Genomic DNA, 19,339 nt, shown 5'->3' on the forward strand with positions numbered 1-19,339 from the left:
GATTTTACTTAGTGAAATAATGTAGCACTCGACGGATAAGAATTATAGTCCCGACGGATAACTCATTATAGTCCTGACGGATGATTAACTTATTATCCATCGAGTGAGTAGCTTATGTAATAATAAGTTTGTAGCACAATGATGTATGCACCTTTGTATAGAATCTGTAGTAGCATATAAGTCATGTTGACTTTAACTAGATATGCAGAATAGGTTGATTAATTGTACATAAGTAATGTCTTGTAATTCTGTATAAGTGAAATGAAGTCAAGTGCCAAAATAGCTACCGACGGATGATTAACAAAGCCTTCGACGGATGATCAAATGACTATCAACGGATGTTTAACATAGCAGTCGACGGATGATCAATTAAGTCATCGACGGATGATCTAAAAGTCAACGGATGATCATATCAAGAATTCAAACATCAGTTGAACAGTGAAAGCTGACACACAGCCGTCGAGTTGTATACAAACACATTGTGGAAGCCCATTAACTGGGTAACAGAGGACAAAAAACAACAAAGATTAAGACTGTTAGATTTTATATTTGTTCAGTCTTTTTGACTTTGTAATCTTGGTATTATATAAACCAAGAGAGTAGCAAATAGAAAAATAACTGAGATAACTGAGAGAAACACAAAAATAGAGAAATCTTTGGAAGCAGAATCTTTAGCATTTCCTGTAAACTCAGTATTTCATTTGTAAGCAGCTGTGAGCATTCTTGCACACAGAGTCCTCTCGATATATTATATATATCTCTGGTGGAATTGTTTAAATCCACCAGAAAGTTTTTAAAGACTCTTGTTTTTAATTACTTATGTTTTGATTCATTATATTTCTATTCCACATTGTGCTAATCAAAACATTATATCTATATTCGAGTTGAACATTTTTATTTCAAAAAAAAGTTCAAGAATTCCATTCAACCCCCCTTCAGTAATTCTTGCTATATTGTTAAGGGACTAACAATTGGTATCAGAGCAAGCTCTTAATCTACAAAGAGTTTAAAGATCAAAACAATTCAGCAAGATGAACAAGAAAGATGTTGGATTCAAGATTCCTTTTCTTGATAAAGATAATTACCATCATTGGAAGGTAAAGATGCATCTTCATATGCTTTCTCAAGATGAGGCCTATGTGGACTGCATAGAACGAGGCCCTCATGTTCCAATGAGAGCTGCTACAGGAAACGAGCCATCTTTTCCAAAACCAAGGCATGAATGGTCTGATCCTGACATTGAACAAGTCAGGAAAGATAAAAAGGCCATGAACATTCTATTCAATGGTGTTGATGCAGACATGTTTGATAACATCATCAACTGCAAAACTGCCAAGGAAGTTTGGGACATAATACAGATAATTTGTGATGGCACTGAGCAAGTTAGAGAAAATAAAATGCAGCTCCTGATTCAGCAATATGAGCATTTTCACAATAAAGAAAGTGAGTCACTCACTGACATTTTTAGTAGATTCCAAAAACTACTAAATGCTCTTAAGTTGCATGGAAGAGTCTATCAGACTAAAGACTCCAATCTGAAATTTCTCAGATCTCTTCCAAAGGAATGGAAACCAATGACAGTCTCATTGAGAAACTCACAAGATTATAAGGAGTTTACTTTGGAGAGACTGTATGGCATTCTGAAGACCTATGGGCTTGAGATAGAGCAGGATGAAAGAATGGAGAGAGGAAAGAAGAAAGGAGGATCCATTGCACTAGTTGCTGATCTGGAAAAGGAGAAGGAAGTGAAGATGGAAGCTGTAGAATCAACTTCAAAGGTCTGTGAGAATAAGGGTAAGGGGCTAGCTGCAGAAAGTGAAGAATCATTGAGCTGAGATGACATGGAGGACATTGATGAGCACCTAGCATTTCTTTCAAGGAGATTTGCCAAGCTCAAGTTCAAAAAGAACTTTGGAGCAGCCAACCCAAATAGAAACATGGTGGATAAGTCAAAATTCAAATGTTTCAAATGTGGCTTGGCAGGGCATTTTGCAAATGAGTGTAGAAAGTCAGATTCCAGTAAGAAAAGGTTTGAGTCTGTAGATTACAAGAAAAAATACTTTGATCTACTCAAACAAAAGGAAAGGGCTTTTATTACACAAGAGAATGACTGGGCAGCTGATGGTTAGGATGAAGATGAAGCTGTCAGCTATGTCAATCTAGCCCTTATGGCCAAGTCTGATGAAACAGAGACAAGTTCCTCAAGCAATCAGGTAATCACTACAAACCTTGCACATTTATCTAAAGATGAGTGTAATGATGCATTAAATAACATGTCGACAAAATTGTATCATTTGCGTGTTACACTTAAGTCTCTCACTAAAGAAAATGCTAAAATCAAAGAAAACTACTTGTTTTTAAGTGAGAGGAATAATGTGCTTGAGTCTCAATATGTTGAGTTTGAGAAATTAAAAATTGAGTGTAAGATTGCCAAGGAGGAATTAACTGAGTCCTTGAAAAAGGAAGAAATTTTGAAGAAGCAGTTCGATCGTGAACAAGAGGTGATTAAAGCATGGAAAACATCCAGAGATGTTCATGCTCAAATCACCAAGGTTCAAGGAATTGAGTCTTTTTGTGATGAAGCCTGGAAAAAGAATAAGGAGAAACTAGAACCTATTTTGGTAGATGGGTTGCTGACAGATGTAGACTCGACGGATGATGAGGACTATCCATCAGATAACAAAAAATGTTATCCGTCGAATGATAAAAACCCTCATCCGTCGGCTGTAAGCAAACCCATTAGCAAAGCCAAATTAATCAAGCTAAATGAAAAGTATGGGTTTGTTTCCAAGAACTTTGTTTCAGGAGAGTCAAGTCAAGCTAAGAAAGGGAAAAAGGCTAATGTTGGTCACATGACTGTCAAACAGTTAAGTGATAGACTTGAGAAGATAGAGGTAAAAACAGAGACTAAAAAAAAACAATAGGAATGGTAAAGTAGGGGTTAACAAATACAATAACTACACACCTGATAAATATGCCCCCAGAAAAATCTGTGTCAAGTGTGGTAGTGTAAATCATTTGTCTGTTAATTGCAAATTTGCTATGCCTACTCCCATGTCTGTTCAGCCTCAATTTCCTAACATGAATGCCATGCCTGTTAATGCTATTCATACACAGAATATGAATGCACAGTTTGCTAATATACCATTTGTACCTAATCCATACTATGCTGCATACAATATGCCTTAAATGCCATTTAGCATGCCTTACTGGAATAACATGTTTACACCAAGCATGCCATTTCCTGTTAGCCATAACATGCATGATAATTCTGTTGCATTTAGTGGTTTCAAAGGTACAACCCAATTGACTAAGGAAGAATCTGAAATTCCTAAGTCAAATGAGATAAGACCTAAGAAACAGAAGAAGAAAGCTAACAAGGCAGGACCCAAGGAAACTTGGGTACCAAAATCAACTTGATTTGATTTTGATGTGTGCAGGGAAACAGAAAGAATCTTTGGTACTTGGATAGTGGTTGTTCAAGACACATGACTGGTGATTCTACCCTGCTCACAGAGTTTAAGGAGAGAGTTGGCCCAAGTATTACTTTTGGAGATGACAGCAAAGGTTATACTGTGGGATATGGCTTGATTTCAAAGGACAATGTCATCATTGAAGAGGTTTCCTTAGTGGATGGTCTCAAACACAATCTGTTGAGTATCAGCCAGCTTTGTGACAAAGACAACTCAGTAACCTTTAACAAAGAAGCCTGTGTTGTGATTAATAATCAAAACAACAAAGTGGTTCTCACTGGTGTGAGAAGAGGATATGTGTACCTAGCTGACTTCAACTCAACTAAAGCAGAATCTGTAACTTGTCTTCTCAGTAAAGCAAGTCAAGATGAAAGTTGGCTATGGCACAAGAAGCTATCCCATTTAAATTTCAAGACCATGAATGAGCTGGTAAAGAAAGAACTAGTAAGAGGCATTCCTCTAGTGGAGTTTACAAAGGATGGACTGTGTGATGCCTGCCAAAAAGGAAAGCAGATCAAAGCATCATTCAGGAAGAAACTTGATTCAGTAATTGAAGAGCCTCTGCAACTGCTTCACATGGATCTGTTTGGACCAGTCAATGTATTGTCTATTTCAAAGAAAAGATTTTGCCTAGTAATTGTATATGATTTTTCAAAGTTCTCTTGGACATATTTCCTAAAGTCTAAAGATGAGGCTAGTGAAATCATCATTAATCACATAAGGCAAGTTAACAATCATCCTAATTTCAAAGTTAGAAGAATCAGGAGTGACAATGGAACTGAGTTCAAGAACTATGTCATGAGAGCATTTTGTGAGGAAAATGGGATCTTGCATGAGTTTTCAGCAGCAAGGACTCCACAACAGAATGAAGTAGTGGAAAGAAAGAACAGATCTCTTATTGAAGCTGCAAGGACAATGATTGAAGAATCAAAATTACCAACATATTTATGGGCTGAAGCTGTAAACACTGCATGCTACACTCAGAACATCTCTCTGATTAATCAAGCAAGATGCATGACTCCTTATCAATTGTTCAAGAACAAGAAGCCAACTCTAAACTTTCTTCATATCTTTGGCTGTAAATGCTATATTCTGAGAAATCAAACTGATCAAAATGGGAAGTTTGATGCTAAAGAAGATGAAGGAATTTTTGTTGGATATGCTGTTGGTAAAGCATATAGAGTCCACGATCTAAGAACCAACATTATTGTGGAATCTATACATGTTGTGTTTGATGATAAAAAGATTGAAGGACTGAGAGATGGAGATTACCATGAGAGCCTCAAATTCGACAATGTTGAGATGGTCAGTGATGGAAGTGATGATGAAAGTTATCAAGAAACAGTGTCTAATGATAATGTAGACAAATCTACCACCAATGAAGCACAAAACTCAACATCCGTCGAGTTGCAAAATGCTTCATCCGACGGAAGGCAATTTGTGTTATCCGTCTGTAGACAACCAGCCTCATCCGTCGGTACTCAAAATTCACCATCCGTCGGGTTATCAAAAGGAGTAGGAAGTCAAGGCAGATCACCCATAGAAAGTACCCCTTTCTCAAATCAAAGATCCACAAACTCAGGGGGAGTTTCTAGCAATCATAACTCAATCACACATCAAGAAAACATTGAGGTCTCTTCATCTAGAGCTAATCTACCTCAACCAAGGAAATGGGCAAAAGATCACCCCTTTGAACTGATTATTGGTGAAGTTTCTTCTAGAGTTCAAACCAGAAGAGCAACTCAAGAAGAATGTCTATACAGCAGCTTTCTGTCAAAGGAAGAACCAAAGAAGGTAGAAGAAGCCCTGTTAGATCCTGATTGGATTTTAGCTATGCAGGAGGAGCTAAACCAATTTGAAAGGAATAAAGTCTGGAAGCTGGTACCTAAGCCTAAAGGAAAGAATCCAATAGACACCAAATGGGTATTCAGAAACAAGATGGATGAAAATGGCATAGTAGTAAGGAACAAATCCAGATTGGTTGCTAAGGGCTATTGCCAGCAAGAGGGAATAGATTTTGATGAAACATTTGCTCCTGTTGCAAGACTTGAAGCCATCAGAATCTTCTTAGCCTATGCAGCCCATACCAATTTCAATGTCTATCAGATGGATGTCAAAAGTGCCTTTCTGAATGGGGATTTGGAGGAAGAAGTGTATGTTAGTCAACCTCCTGGCTTTGTAGATCCAAATTTCCCAGAGTATGTCTATTATCTACTGAAAGCACTTTATGGACTGAAGTAAGCACCTAGAGCCTGGTATGACACTTTATCAAAGTTCCTTTTGGAAAATCACTTCACAAGAGGTACTGTAGATAAAACTTTATTTTCAGAAATGTTAATGGCTCTAGCATACTTGTCCAAATTTATGTAGATGACATTATTTTTGGCTCTACAGATGAGAAACTTTGTAAAAAGTTTGTCAAACTGATGCAAAGTAAGTATGAAATGAGCATGATGGGAGAACTAACCTACTTTCTTGGTTTACAAGTTAAACAAGTTAGTAATGGAATATTCATTAGTCAAACTAAATATATTTTTGATCTTTTAAAGAAGTTTGAAATAAATGAATTGCACATCTGCAAAAACTCCCATGGCCACTGCCACTAAGCTTGAATTAAACACTACTGAAAAGTCTGTGGATATTTCAAGCTATAGAGGCATGGTTGGCTCACTTCTGTACTTAACAGCTAGTAGGCCTGAAAGGCATATGTCATAGCCTATTTGTTTATTCGAGAATTTAACTCAACTCAAATAAGGATGTAACAAGTAAATAGTGGTCCTATCGTCAGAGAGATCTCTCAGAGTAACATATGTCAAAGGATTAAGTAACATTGTTCTCGTACAGACTTGATGACTTAATTCACTGGAAGAAGCTCAAGAAATTGATCAAGCCTCAGTGATATAAATCAAGATTGTGGATTTAATCAAGTGACAGAGTTCTTGTCAGGGTATCAATTAATTACAAGGATTTAGTCTGAAGAAAATCAAGAGTATCAAGGTCAAGGCATAAAGAAACATCACGGAAGTTAGTCACTCATGAACCAGACAGTACATCGAGTGTCAACATTGAAGTGGTGGAATTGATTCATAATTGACAGTGATTTTTAGAAGATTTTCAGAAGAATGGTTGCTGCTCAAGATTAGTATTAATTCTCTATTAATTAATTAAGTCATATAATTTAATTAAGAGAATAAATTAAATCTGCAAATATTAATTTATTGATTAATTGAATTAATTGATTAATTAATTCAGAATTATTATTTGATTAAAATCTGTTTTAATCCAGCAAGACTATCTTTTGTATTAGCAAGACAATCGGTATGACAATCAATAGTCATACCGAAAGTCATGCTAGTGCATTTAGATTGTCTTGCCGAAAGTCCTATCAGTTCAATTGATAGTCCTACCGAAAGTCTTACCAGTTCAAAGGATTGTCATGCTGAGCTAAATGGATTGTCTTGCCAATTAAAATCACATGATTCAATATAAAGCAGAGCAGCTGTTTTCCAAAAGAGTGCAGAGTATTGAATATCAAATTCAGCAGAACACAGAACAAAAGAAACCTGCAGAGAACTTATTGCAAATTCACAGATCATTTATTTCTAGTATTTATTATTAAATCTAATCCACTAGAAATCCTTTTCTTGTTCTTGTGTAACTATCTAGCGGATCGAAATCCCTAGAACTTAATCTCAAATCACTTTTAGCATTTGATCTTTTTATTGCAAAAATAGAAAAAGTTCATGTCGAATTTATTCTAGATTTGTAATAATTGATTTGAGATTAATCCCTTGTAAATGATACCGTTGTTGTAACACCTTTCAAGTTTAATAATAGTTTTATTTAACTTGAATTTTGTTTCACTTTTTTATTCCGCATTTTATTCGATTAAACGTTATTGTTTGTATTCAACCCCCCTTCTACAAACATATTGAGACCTAACAATTGGTATTAGAGCCTTCTGATTAACGAACAAATCAAGATCCTAGACTTTTGTGATTCTTTCACTACTTGAATTTTTATTTACTCAAAAATTCTTAATGACTACACAAAAAGTTGGAACTGTTAAAATTCCACTATTCGATAAAGAAAATTATGTTATGTGGAAGAAGAAGATGCTATTGTTTTTACAAGTTGTAAATTCCAAATATCTGGAAGTGTTAAAGAAGGGTCCTAAAATTCCGATGGTTATTGAACCAGAGGTAATAGAAAATGATGTGGTGATTACCAAAGCAAGAACTTATGTGAAAGATCCTGAGGATTTTTTTCCTGCTGAAAAAGAAGAAGCCTCCCTGGATGCTAGCCTTCAATTAATTTTAGTAGATTCCCTTGATCCCTTGATGAATAGACATGTGATGAACTGTAAAGATTCCAAACACATCTGGAAAACTATTGAGGTTATTAATGAAGGCACAGAGGAAGTTAGGGAGAACAAGTTAGAAATCCTAACCTCTGAGTATGAATACTTTAAATCCAATCCAGGAGAAGGAATCACTGAAGTGTTTGAAAGGACAATGCATGATCAACAACCTGAACATTAATGGTAAATACTATTCCATCAGGGAGGTCAACAAAAAGTTCCTTTTAACACTGCCAACTTATCTCGAACATAAAATCACTGTCATAAGAGAAGCAAGAGATCTGAGTGAGATTTCTTTGGAAAGGCTCTATGGTGTGTTAAAGACTTATGAGTTGGAGTAGATTCAGCAGAAGGAAGTTTACGGGAAAGGAAGAGTGGTCAGCATGTCTACTACTCTAGTAGCTGATGAACAACAACAACAACCACAATATCAACAACAATCTCAACAGTCAGAATGAATGGTACAGTCTTCCAAGGTTGAAGAAAATGTGATAGTAACAAAATTTGATCCTCCTACTACAAATCAATCAGTAATGATTTTTATTCCTTGGAAGAACTGGAGTAATTGGAGGATGAGTCAATGGCCCTGATTGTAAAGAGATTCTCCAATTTCAGATTCAAGAGGAATCCCAAGTTCAAGTACAAGTCCAACTACAACAGGTTCCAGAAAGGTGGATCTTCATCCTCTAACACCAGCAGTGGTGGGTACAAAACAGGGATGGTTGATCGAAGCACCATTCGATGCTTCAACTGCAATGAGTTGGGACACTTTGCCACAGAATGCAGAAAGCCAAAACAATTTAGGAAGAACTCTTATGATTCTAATCAGAAGAGTAAATCTGAAAGGGCTTACCAGGCAAAGGGAAGAAGCTGGGATGATACTGACAGTGAAGATGAAGAAGTTGGGAATCTTGCTCTCAGGGCTAGTGATGCAAACACCTCATCGTCAAGAAAAGAGGTAAAATTTACTGATGCTGAATTAGTTTATCATCTAGGAGGTTCCTTAGATTGTGCTCGTCGTGATAATGAAATGTTAAATCAACAAATCAAAGACCTTGAGAAAGAGGTCAATGAATTAAGACTTGTGCACATTAATCAAGATAAATTAAAAGAACAAGTATCTTTTCTAGAGAATAGAGTTGACTGTTATAGACAACTCGAAACTATTCTCAAAGACAAGATCACCGGTCTTGAGGCTAAGGTTAACGCTTACTTTAATTCTTGTTTGAAGTCCAAAGAGTTTTATAATAAGCAAGCTGTTAATCAAACATCTGGAATAGGTTATGATTATAATATTGCTATTGGAAAATTAGGCATAAACTCCCCTCCTCATGTCTGTGCTAAAGGCAGGGAAGTACCACATGTGCTTAAGGGTGTTGATGAACCCCTCTATAAAGAATCAATTGCTGAACCATTTGATAAGACCTCATTTATTATTCAAGAAGAAATCCGTGCTGAAGATCATGCTAATGAGAAAGCTATTTCCAAGTCAAGTGTGTCAAAGGTTCCAGTCAAAGTTGTGAAAGCAACTGAGACTAACTCGGAACACAAATGCCATGTCTACCATGCATAATTTGCCTATTGTTAATCCCTTTCATAAAGCATGTGGTGTTCCTGATTGTATGTCTTGTGCTTTTAATTTGATGTATGCTTATTTTAATGGTAAGCATGTTTCTAATGATAAGACTACTCCTCGTCAGCATGTGAATAATAGGAAGCATGATAGGTCTAAGACTGCTAGTCCTCCTAAAGCTAGAAAGGAGACATTTGTGCATAAACCTAAATAGAAATTTGTTAAGGCTGTTCACAAGGTTAAATGTCCAGTCATTGAGAAAGTTGAGAATATTAAAATTAAGAATGTTGTTTTTCCTGATAAAGGCCAATTTTACAAGTATGCCAGACCCAGCCAAGCTTGGATTCCGAAGAAGGTCTAATCCATTTGTATTGCAGGGCATTAAACAGGTACAACCGGTAGTGTGGATTCTTGACAGCGGATCGTCAAGACATATGACCGGAGATAGAGCCCTGCTATCAAATGTGGTTGAGAAAGCTGGCCCAGTGGTTACCTTTGGAGATAACAACACAGGTTTAACTGAGGGATATGGCTGTTTGCTAGCTGGAAATGTTATCATTGAAAATATGTATGTTGTGCAAGACTTGAACACAATCTACTTAGCATTAGTCAGTTCTGTGACAACGACTATAATGTTTTATTCGACAAGCTGATGTGTCAGATTCTGTACAAGAAAAATGAAAACCCTCCTTGATGGGAATCCGGAAAGGAAATCTGTTCGTAGCTGACATGAACTCTGGAAGTAATCCTGAAGTCAATTGTTTTTATGCAAAGGCATCGTCTAATGAAAGTTGTCTATGACACAAGAGACTTTCTCATCTCAATTTCAAAACAATGAATTCTCTTGTCAAAAGAGAATTGGTCAGAGGTCTGCCTCAGCTGGAATTCTCCCCAGAAGGACTGTGTGAGGCTTGCCAGAAAGGAAAGTCAAAGAAAGCAAGTCACAGAGGCACTGACACATCCTCCATAACTGGTGTGCCACATGGATTTATTTGGACCAGTTAATGTCCTTTCGATGTCAAAGAAGTGTTACTGTCTTGTGATAGTTGATGACTATTCCAAGTATACGTGGGTTTTATTCCTTCACTCTAAGGATGAAACACCACAAGTTGTGATTGATCATATCAAGTTGATCGAGTTAGATTCTAATATCCCTGTTAGAGCAATAAGGTCAGATAATGGAACAGAATTCAAGAATTCACTTCTCAATGAATTCTGTACAGACAAAGGGATTACCAGATAATTTTTAGCTCCTAGAACCCCTCAGCAAAATGGAGTGGTAGAAAGGAAGAATCGTACATTGATTGAAGCTGCAAGAACGATGTTAAGTGAATCAGGTCTTCCAATGTACTTTTGGGCTGAAGGTGTCAATACTGCATGTTATACTTAGAATCGAACTCTAATTAACAGATACTTCATGAAAACTCCTTATGAGATTTTGAATGAACAGAAACCTTCTATCAAATACTTTCATGTATTTGGTGCCAGATGCTTCGTGCTCAAGGATGGAGATGATCGTCGTGGTAAATTCGAGGCAAAGGCATATGAGGGTATTTTTGTTGGATATGGAAGAAGATCACACAGGGTGTATATCATTGATCAACACAAAGTAACTGAAACTGTCAATGTTACATTTGATGACACTAAACTTCCTAGTATCCAAACTGAAGATCCTTCTGAGAAACTGAAGTTTGATGATATGTCAGATTCAGAATCAGAACATGATCAAGAACCTGAGGTTGTTGTTGGTGAAGAACCTGTTAATCATGATGATACTCAAGGTAATGGTGATGGAAACTTTGGCAATAATGGAGATACCACTGTTACTGACGGAGAATCTTCAAGTCAACATGGCAACAACTCAGGGGGAGATGCGGAAGGATCAACTAGTAGGTTACAACATCCCAATGAATTTCAAGGCGAATCATCAAGATCAAATCTTCCAAGACAGACTGTCTGGAATAAAGCTCATCATTTTGAGTTGATTATTGGTGATCCAGATGTTGGAGTCAGAACTAGACGTGCTACTCAAAATGAGTGTCTGTTTTCAGGATTTCTTTCTGAAATGTAACCTAAGAAGATTGAGGAAGCACTGACTGATCCAGATTGAGTGATTGCTATGCAAGATGAACTCAATCAGTTTGAACATCAACAAGTCTGGAAACTGGTACCTAGACCTACACACAAGAAAGCTGTTGGTACTCGGTGGGTATTCAGGAATAAACTAGATGAAGATGGTTTGGTTACAAGAAACAAAGCAAGACTGGTGGCTAAAGGGTATTCTCAAGCTGAAGGCATTGATTATGATGAAACCTATGCTCCAGTGGCTAGACTAGAGGCCATCAGGATATTTCTGGCATTTGCAGCATTCTCTAACTTTAAAGTTTATCAAATGGATGTCAAGAGTGCCTTTCTGAATGGAAAGCTAGATGAAGAGGTATATGTAGAGCAACCTCCTGGTTTTGAAGATCCAGATCATTTGGATTTTGTCTACTTTCTTTTCAAGGCTATCTATGGACTTAAACAGTCTTCGAGAAAATGGTATGATACTCTCTCTGAATTTCTTATTAAAAATAGCTTTATTAGAGGTGTCATAGACAAAACTCTCTTTTCTAAAAAGCATATGAATGATACTATATTAGTCCAAGTCTATGTGGATGATATAATACTTGGGTCTACTAATGATAATCTATGTAAGAGATTTTCTAAGTTAATGCACAGCAAATTTGAAATGAGCATGATGGGAGAGCTGAAGTTCTTTCTTGGATTACAAGTAAATTAAAGGTTAGATGGAACTTTTATTTGTCAATCCAAGTATCTCAAGGAACTTCTCAAAAAGTACAATCTAGAGGATTCTGCATCAGCAAGGACTCCGTCAACTACAGCTGTCAAGCTTGGACCATGTGAAAACTCCATTAAGGTAGATGTCACAAGCTACAGAGGTATGATTGGCTCGTTACTCTATCTTACTGCAAGTAGACCAGATATTATGTATGCTACATGCTTATGTGCAAGGTTCCAAGCGGATCGTAGAGATATTCATCTCGTTGCTGTTAAACGAATTTTAAGATATCTTAAGGGAACACCAAATCTAGGTATTTGGTACCCTAAAGAATCTGGTTTTAACCTTGTTGGATATACAGATTCAGATTACGCAGGAAGTGTTGTTGATAGGAAAAGCACCTCAGGGAGTTGTCAATTCCTAGGTAGCAGACTAGTCTCATGGTACAGCAAGAAACAACAAACAGTTTCAAATTCAACGGCCGAGGCTGAATATATTGCTGCTGGAAGCTGCTGTGCTCAGATCTTGTGGATTAGGAATCAGCTACGGGACTATGGCTCTGTATTGAACAAAATACCTATTCTATGTGACAATACAAGTGCAATAGCCATCACCAACAACCCTGTGCAGCATACAAGGATCAAGCACATTGACATCAGGTATCATTTTATTAGAGAGCACGTCATGAATGGTACTGTTGAACTATTTTTTGTTCCAACAGAAGAACAAATAACAGATATTTTCACTAAACCTCTTGATGAATCCACATTTACCAAATTAGTTGGTAAATTGGGTATGTTGAATAGCTTTAGTGATTAAACTTGTGAATATCTGAAATCTGTTCTTGAGTGAATTTACAAATGAATTTTTCATAAATGAAAAATTCATTTGCAAATTTATTTTATCATTTTCCATAATTTCTTGCTTATTTCTATGAAAGTTTTTATTATCTTATCTTTTTGTTTTTGTTAAAAATTGTTTATATTTGGTTTATAAAATATATATATATATATGTTTGTGTTAATTTGATACTTGAATGACAATCGGCAAGACAATTGAAATTGTCTTGCTGAAAGTCATTTCAGTATATTTATATATATAAATACTTAATTTATTTTATACTAGAATGACAATCGGCAAGACAATTGAAATTGTCTTGCTGAAAGTCATTCCAGTACATATAATTGTTTATTTTTAATTAAGTTTAATTTTATAACTAGCAAGATAATCGGTATGACTATTGATTGTCATGCCAGTAATAAAATTAATATCAGATATTTTTTGTTTTATTTTGTACTGGTATGACAATCGGTATGACTATCAGATTGTCATACCAGTTATATTATTACTATTTTCTGTTTTGTCTTCTCAAATTGCGTGGTATGACTATCGGTATGACAATCGGTAAGACTATCCCGAATTGTCATACCAGTTGTCTACTTAAGCTGTTTTTTTCGTTCCTTTCTTACTTTTTATTCATTCAGTTCTTGTTTTTTCAAATTCCATCAGTTTCTTTTTCTCTCTTATTTCTCTCTCTCTCTATTCGATCAAACCACCATCGCAGCTATTGTCTTCCTTGCTCGAGTGTTTACTCAGCAAACAAAAACTTCACTTCTGTTATATACATACACGTATATACATACAGAAGTGTTGTCCATTTTATTGTTTTTATATTTTAATTCGATTTTTCCCTAAAATCAGTTTTTTTTGGTATTTCAATTTGGTTTTGTGTCTTGTGATTTTGCATATCTGCTTTCGTGAGTTAAGAACTTTAACAAGATACATTACTTTCTAAATTTTTCGGATATAATTGATTTAATTCGAATTATTAAATTTTTTTAATTCAAATTCTCTTAATTTAATTCTTAAAATTCTGAAAGTGTGTGTTTTATTATTTTTTAAATGGCTCTCAATTTCCAAATTGTTTCGCATAATCTTGTTGGTTATTTTAATCCAGATAAATGTGATGTGGAAAAATTTAAGCCGTGGATTAGATTTTTAAATGACCATTTGATTGTTAGCTCTGCTATTAAATCAAATGTGATTTTAAATGTTGATCTACTCAGACTGATTTGCACAACATCTACTGTGGCCGATGATTTTAAATCTTTTTCATTTACCGTGGCAAACACACAGTATGTTGTTGATGAAACAGTCGTCAATCGAGCGTTAAATTTTCCATTGGACAATTTCTGTAATTTTCCCTCTGAAAATGATATTTCAAACTTTTTCCATGCTATTCACTATCAGGGGGTGATTAATTTAACCAAGTTATCTAAATCCAATTTGGTTTCTGAATGGGATATTTTCTTCGATACACTTTCTAAAGTGTTTGCCAACTGCACTAAATCCAACTTTCACAACATCACTTCCACTCTGCAGTATATTGGTCTTGCGGTTGTTTTCAATCAAAGGAACAATTTTGGCAAACTACTTTTACCCATTCTTCTGAGACGTCTCACTACTGCTTTACGTGATCATTCTACAAATCGTAGGGTCTCGTGCTACTACGCTCGTTTTCTCATGCTCATAGCAGAACATCTTCTCTCACCTGAGCATAAAGCTCTTTTTGCTAACTCTTCAGTAACCGAACCCCCTCTAGTAAGCAAGAAGATTTACACTCGCCAAGACACAACCTTCAAATTCATGCAAGTTCCAGTACTTGTATCTGCTTTCATGGCCACTTATATTCCTTTACCTATCTTCAATCTTCTCGGTCATGAACAGCAAGCTCAACCTCCAGTGGTTCAAACCACCCAGGCTCAAACATCAGATGCTCTTTCTCTACAGGTAATAATTCCTCAAACTCAACCTATTCCTACTTCTGTTGAAAGACCCCCAGTGGTTGATAGGACTGACCATGAAGTTGTAGAACCACAGCTTCAATCCCAGGTCATAGAGCCAAACACAGAGTCACAACCTATCTCAACCTCTCCCCTACTGTCTAAAATGTTGCCTAGAAGGCTAGTAGGAAGTAGTATGTTAGTGGATGTGAATGAACCCTCAGCTCTGCCTCCACCCAAGAAAAGAAGAACATTTACTGAAGCATCTGAAAGCCCATCCTTGTCCTCCCAACAGGACATGGACTTTGAAATGACCACTGAACAGTTTCTAGAAACATTCTCTCAACAGGATGAATCTATTGAAATTCGCCATAGGGCCATGACATCCTGTACTGAGTCAAGCACAATTCCATTACTCACAATGGAAGCATACAGACCAGTAGATGATACTCAGGACACGGAGCGAGGAGTGCACATTGAGTCGGTTACAGTGCCTGCCATAGTTACGGCAGAAGAGCAGTCACATGCTTCTGAGGGAAAATCTGACTCTCAACCACCTTTAATAGAGTCATTTTCTCCCCTCCCAGATCCAACACCTCTGGCTCCCTCACGGGATTCTCCACTCGCAGATTTATCTAGAGAAAATGGAGGGCAACTCGGTCAATCTATCCCTGAAGCAATTCAGACATCTATTTCACATGAAAAGATAGGTTTGACTGAGGATCGGGACTCACGAATTCCCATTGCACCACCACTGACCTCTCTTGAAGAGGCTAGGGTGATTTTAAATGCAGGTACAAAAGATCAACATCAGGAAGACTCCTCACGAGCAATTATATTGAGAGATACACAAGCACGTGAGTTAAGTGAATTAAACAGCAGATATATTTAGGTGAACGCACACAAAGACACAAACACTGAAAATCTGTTAGCTCAAATTGCTGATCTCAAGGAACAACTTGCAAAAAGTCAGGCTGAAGCTAAATCATTCAAAGCACAAGTGGTTGAACGGTCTTCTTCTTCCACCTCTGTCAATAATCAGCTGGCTCTCATCAGGACTGAAATATCAAATTTGAAGACATCTGTTGTACCAAAGCTTAATTCAATCCAGGCACCTCCAACGTTATCAGTTGAAGACATTTCAAACTTCTGCTCTCTCCATACAAGAATGACTTCTCTTGAAGACTTGGTTGAAATGAATCATTCACTGGATTCCTCCAGATTTCTGAAGATGGAGACGGGTATGGAACATCTGAATGAAGGGATGAAGCACTTGTACTTCATGATAAAAAATTCTCACTGCCCCAATGAAGAACAAAGGACTTTCTTTGAAGGGCCGTCTGGTGGAGGCTCAGGCTCTAGACGTGATGGAGGTCATGGAGGATCTAAGGGAAAGTCTGTAGAGGATTCCTCAACTAAGGGGGAGAAGAAAGGGAGAAGTGAAAAAGGAAAAGAAAAAGATTCATCTGCTGGAGGCACAGAGAAGCCTGATGATATCTACTATAGTGGAGAACATGATGACTTTGATATTTGTGACGTTCCCACTGAATCAGTCTTGGGAGATAAAGATGGTTTCTTTGAAGCTGAGGAGGAAAGTGATTTTGGAGAATGGGAAGAGGAAGCTCCAGTGGATCCTCTGTTTGAGATAGAGTTTCAGCAGCAGTCAGAGTTGAAAAGAAAAAAAGCTGAACTCAAAAAGGTATCCCAGATCATTGACATGAGGAAAGACATCCAAATAACAGAAACTCTTCAAAATCAACGTCTTCATGACATTAAGGCTCAAGAAAGGAGAAGAGATGTCAGACTAAAGATTGGTGAAAAATGGGATGAAGCTAGGAGAGTACTTGATATGCCTCAGCTGAGCACAAACAATGATAGGCAGTTTCTACATCTTCTGGACAAGCTGGAGATCTCTAATCCAAACAATGACATGTACATGAATGCTAAGGATCACAGCTGCCTTTGATAGATCCCTAAATGAGATGAGCATATTTGTATATTGTCAGAGCGAAGGATCTTTCAAGGTGTCACTTCATCTGTTTGAGAATCGTTCTTTGTCAGAGATTTGGGTTCTTCTCAACAAAGTTAAAAGAAGCTCAGAATTGAATGAAGTTCTTCGAGAAAGGCTCAAAGAGTTTGCCAGCAGGGCTAGTCCTCAAGTGGTCAACAATTCTCATCAGGTAAGATTTTTTAAGTCTGACTGTCTTCAAATCTGCCAGCTCGATTCACAATCTCTTAAAGACTACTCAGCTAAGCATCTTGTCTGGATGGAACATCACTTAAGAACTGCTGGATATTCATCCATGTTGAAAACTCAAGCAGCTGATCTGATTCAAGCTTATTGTGAAAAGAATATTAAAAGGTACAATCAACTCAAGAATAAGCTAAAGACAGTTGGAGTTCAACCAGTCAGGCCAGACAGCTTCACTTTAGAAAAGGATCGTGTTTTTGACAAGGAGTTGCTTCAAGATTTGGAAGAAGGTGAAGATTTGGAAGAAGGTGAATTCAGAAGTGAAGACAACTGAATTCAATTAGCTCAAAACTCAATGTAATATGATTAGAGCTTTATGAATCAAGATAGACTAATGTCGTTATATGGTCAGACTAGAGGAACATCTATCTGGTATTCACTTGTAAATTTCTTTTGGAATCTGGAAAATGTTAAATATAATCCAGAACTTTTCTGCTATTTACTTTGCATTACTGTTTATATCTTTTTCTTATTTGTTAGTTGAGTTATCCTCTAGGTATTTGTTGTTATTGTCTAACAAACAAATAGGGGGAGATTGAAAGGCATATGTCATAGCCTATTTGTTTATTCGAGGATTTAACTCAACTCAAATAAGGATGTAACATGTAAATAGTGGTTCTATCGTCAGAGATCTCTCTCAGAGTAACATATGTCAAAGGATTAAGTAACATTGTTCTCCTACAGACTTGATGACTTAATTCACTGGAGGAAGCTCAAGAAATTGATCAAGCCTCAGTGATATAAATCAAGATTGTGGATTTAATCAAGTGACAGAGATCTCGTTAGGGTATCAATTAATTACAAGGATTTAATCTGAAGAAAATCAAGAGTATCAAGGTCAAGGCATGAAGAAACGTCACGGAAGTTAGTCACTCATGAACCAGATAGTACATCGAGTGTCAACATTGAAGTGGTGGAATTGATTCATAATTGACAGTGATTTTCAGAAGATTTTCAGAAGAATGGTTGCTGCTCAAGATTAGTATTAATTCTCTATTAATTAATTAAGTCATATAATTTAATTAAGAGAATAAATTAAATCTGCAAAGATTAATTTATTGATTAATTGAATTAATTGATTAATTAATTAATTCAGATTTATTATTTGATTAAAATCTGTTTTAATCCAGTAAGACTATCTTTTGTATTAGCAAGACAATCGGTATGATAATCAATAGTCATACCGAAAGTCATGCTAGTGCATTTAGATTGTCTTGCCGAAAGTCCTATCAGTTCAATTGATAGTCCTACCGAAAGTCTTACCAGTTCAAAGGATTGTCATGCTGAGCTAAATGGATTGTCTTGCCAATTAAAATCACAGGATTCAATATAAAGCAGAGCAACTGTTTTTCAAAAGAGTGGAGAGTATTGAATATCAAATTCAGTAGAACACAGAACAAAAGAAACCTGTCGAGAACTTATTGCAAATTCACAGATCATTTATTTCTAGTATTTATTGTTAAATCTAATCCACTAGAAATCCTTTTCTTGTTCTTGTGTAACTATCTAGTGGATCGAAATCCCTAGAACTTAATCTCAAATCGCTTTTAGCATTTGATCTTTTAATTGCAAAAATAGAAAAAGTTCAGGTCGAATTTATTCTAAATTTGTAATAATTGATTTGAGATTAATCCCTTGTAAACGATACCGTTGTTGTAACACCTTTCAAGTTTAATAATAGTTTTATTTAACTTGAATTTTGTTTCACTTTTTTTATTCCGTATTTTATTCGATTAAACGGTATTGTTTGTATTCAATCCCCCTTCTACAAACATATTGAGACCTAACAAGGCCAGATATAATGTTTGCTACATGTTTATGTGCTAGATTTCAGGCTGATCCTAGAGAGTCTCACTTGATAGCTATTAAGAAAATTTTCAGATATCTCAAGGGACCACCAAAACTTAGCATTTGGTATCCTAGAGATTCTGGTTTTGATCTAACTGGTTATTCAGATGCAGACTATGCAGGTTGCAGAATTGACAGAAAAAGCACAACAGGAACTTGTCAATTTCTAGGAAACAAGTTTGTGTCCTGGTTCAGTAAAAAGCAAAATTCAGTTTCTACCTCTACAGCTGAAGCTGAATATATTGCTGCTGGCAGTTGCTGTGCACAGA

The sequence above is a fragment of the Apium graveolens genome, chromosome 11 (assembly GCF_009905375.1).
Source record: "Apium graveolens cultivar Ventura chromosome 11, ASM990537v1, whole genome shotgun sequence".
Taxonomy (NCBI): Eukaryota; Viridiplantae; Streptophyta; class Magnoliopsida; order Apiales; family Apiaceae; genus Apium; species Apium graveolens.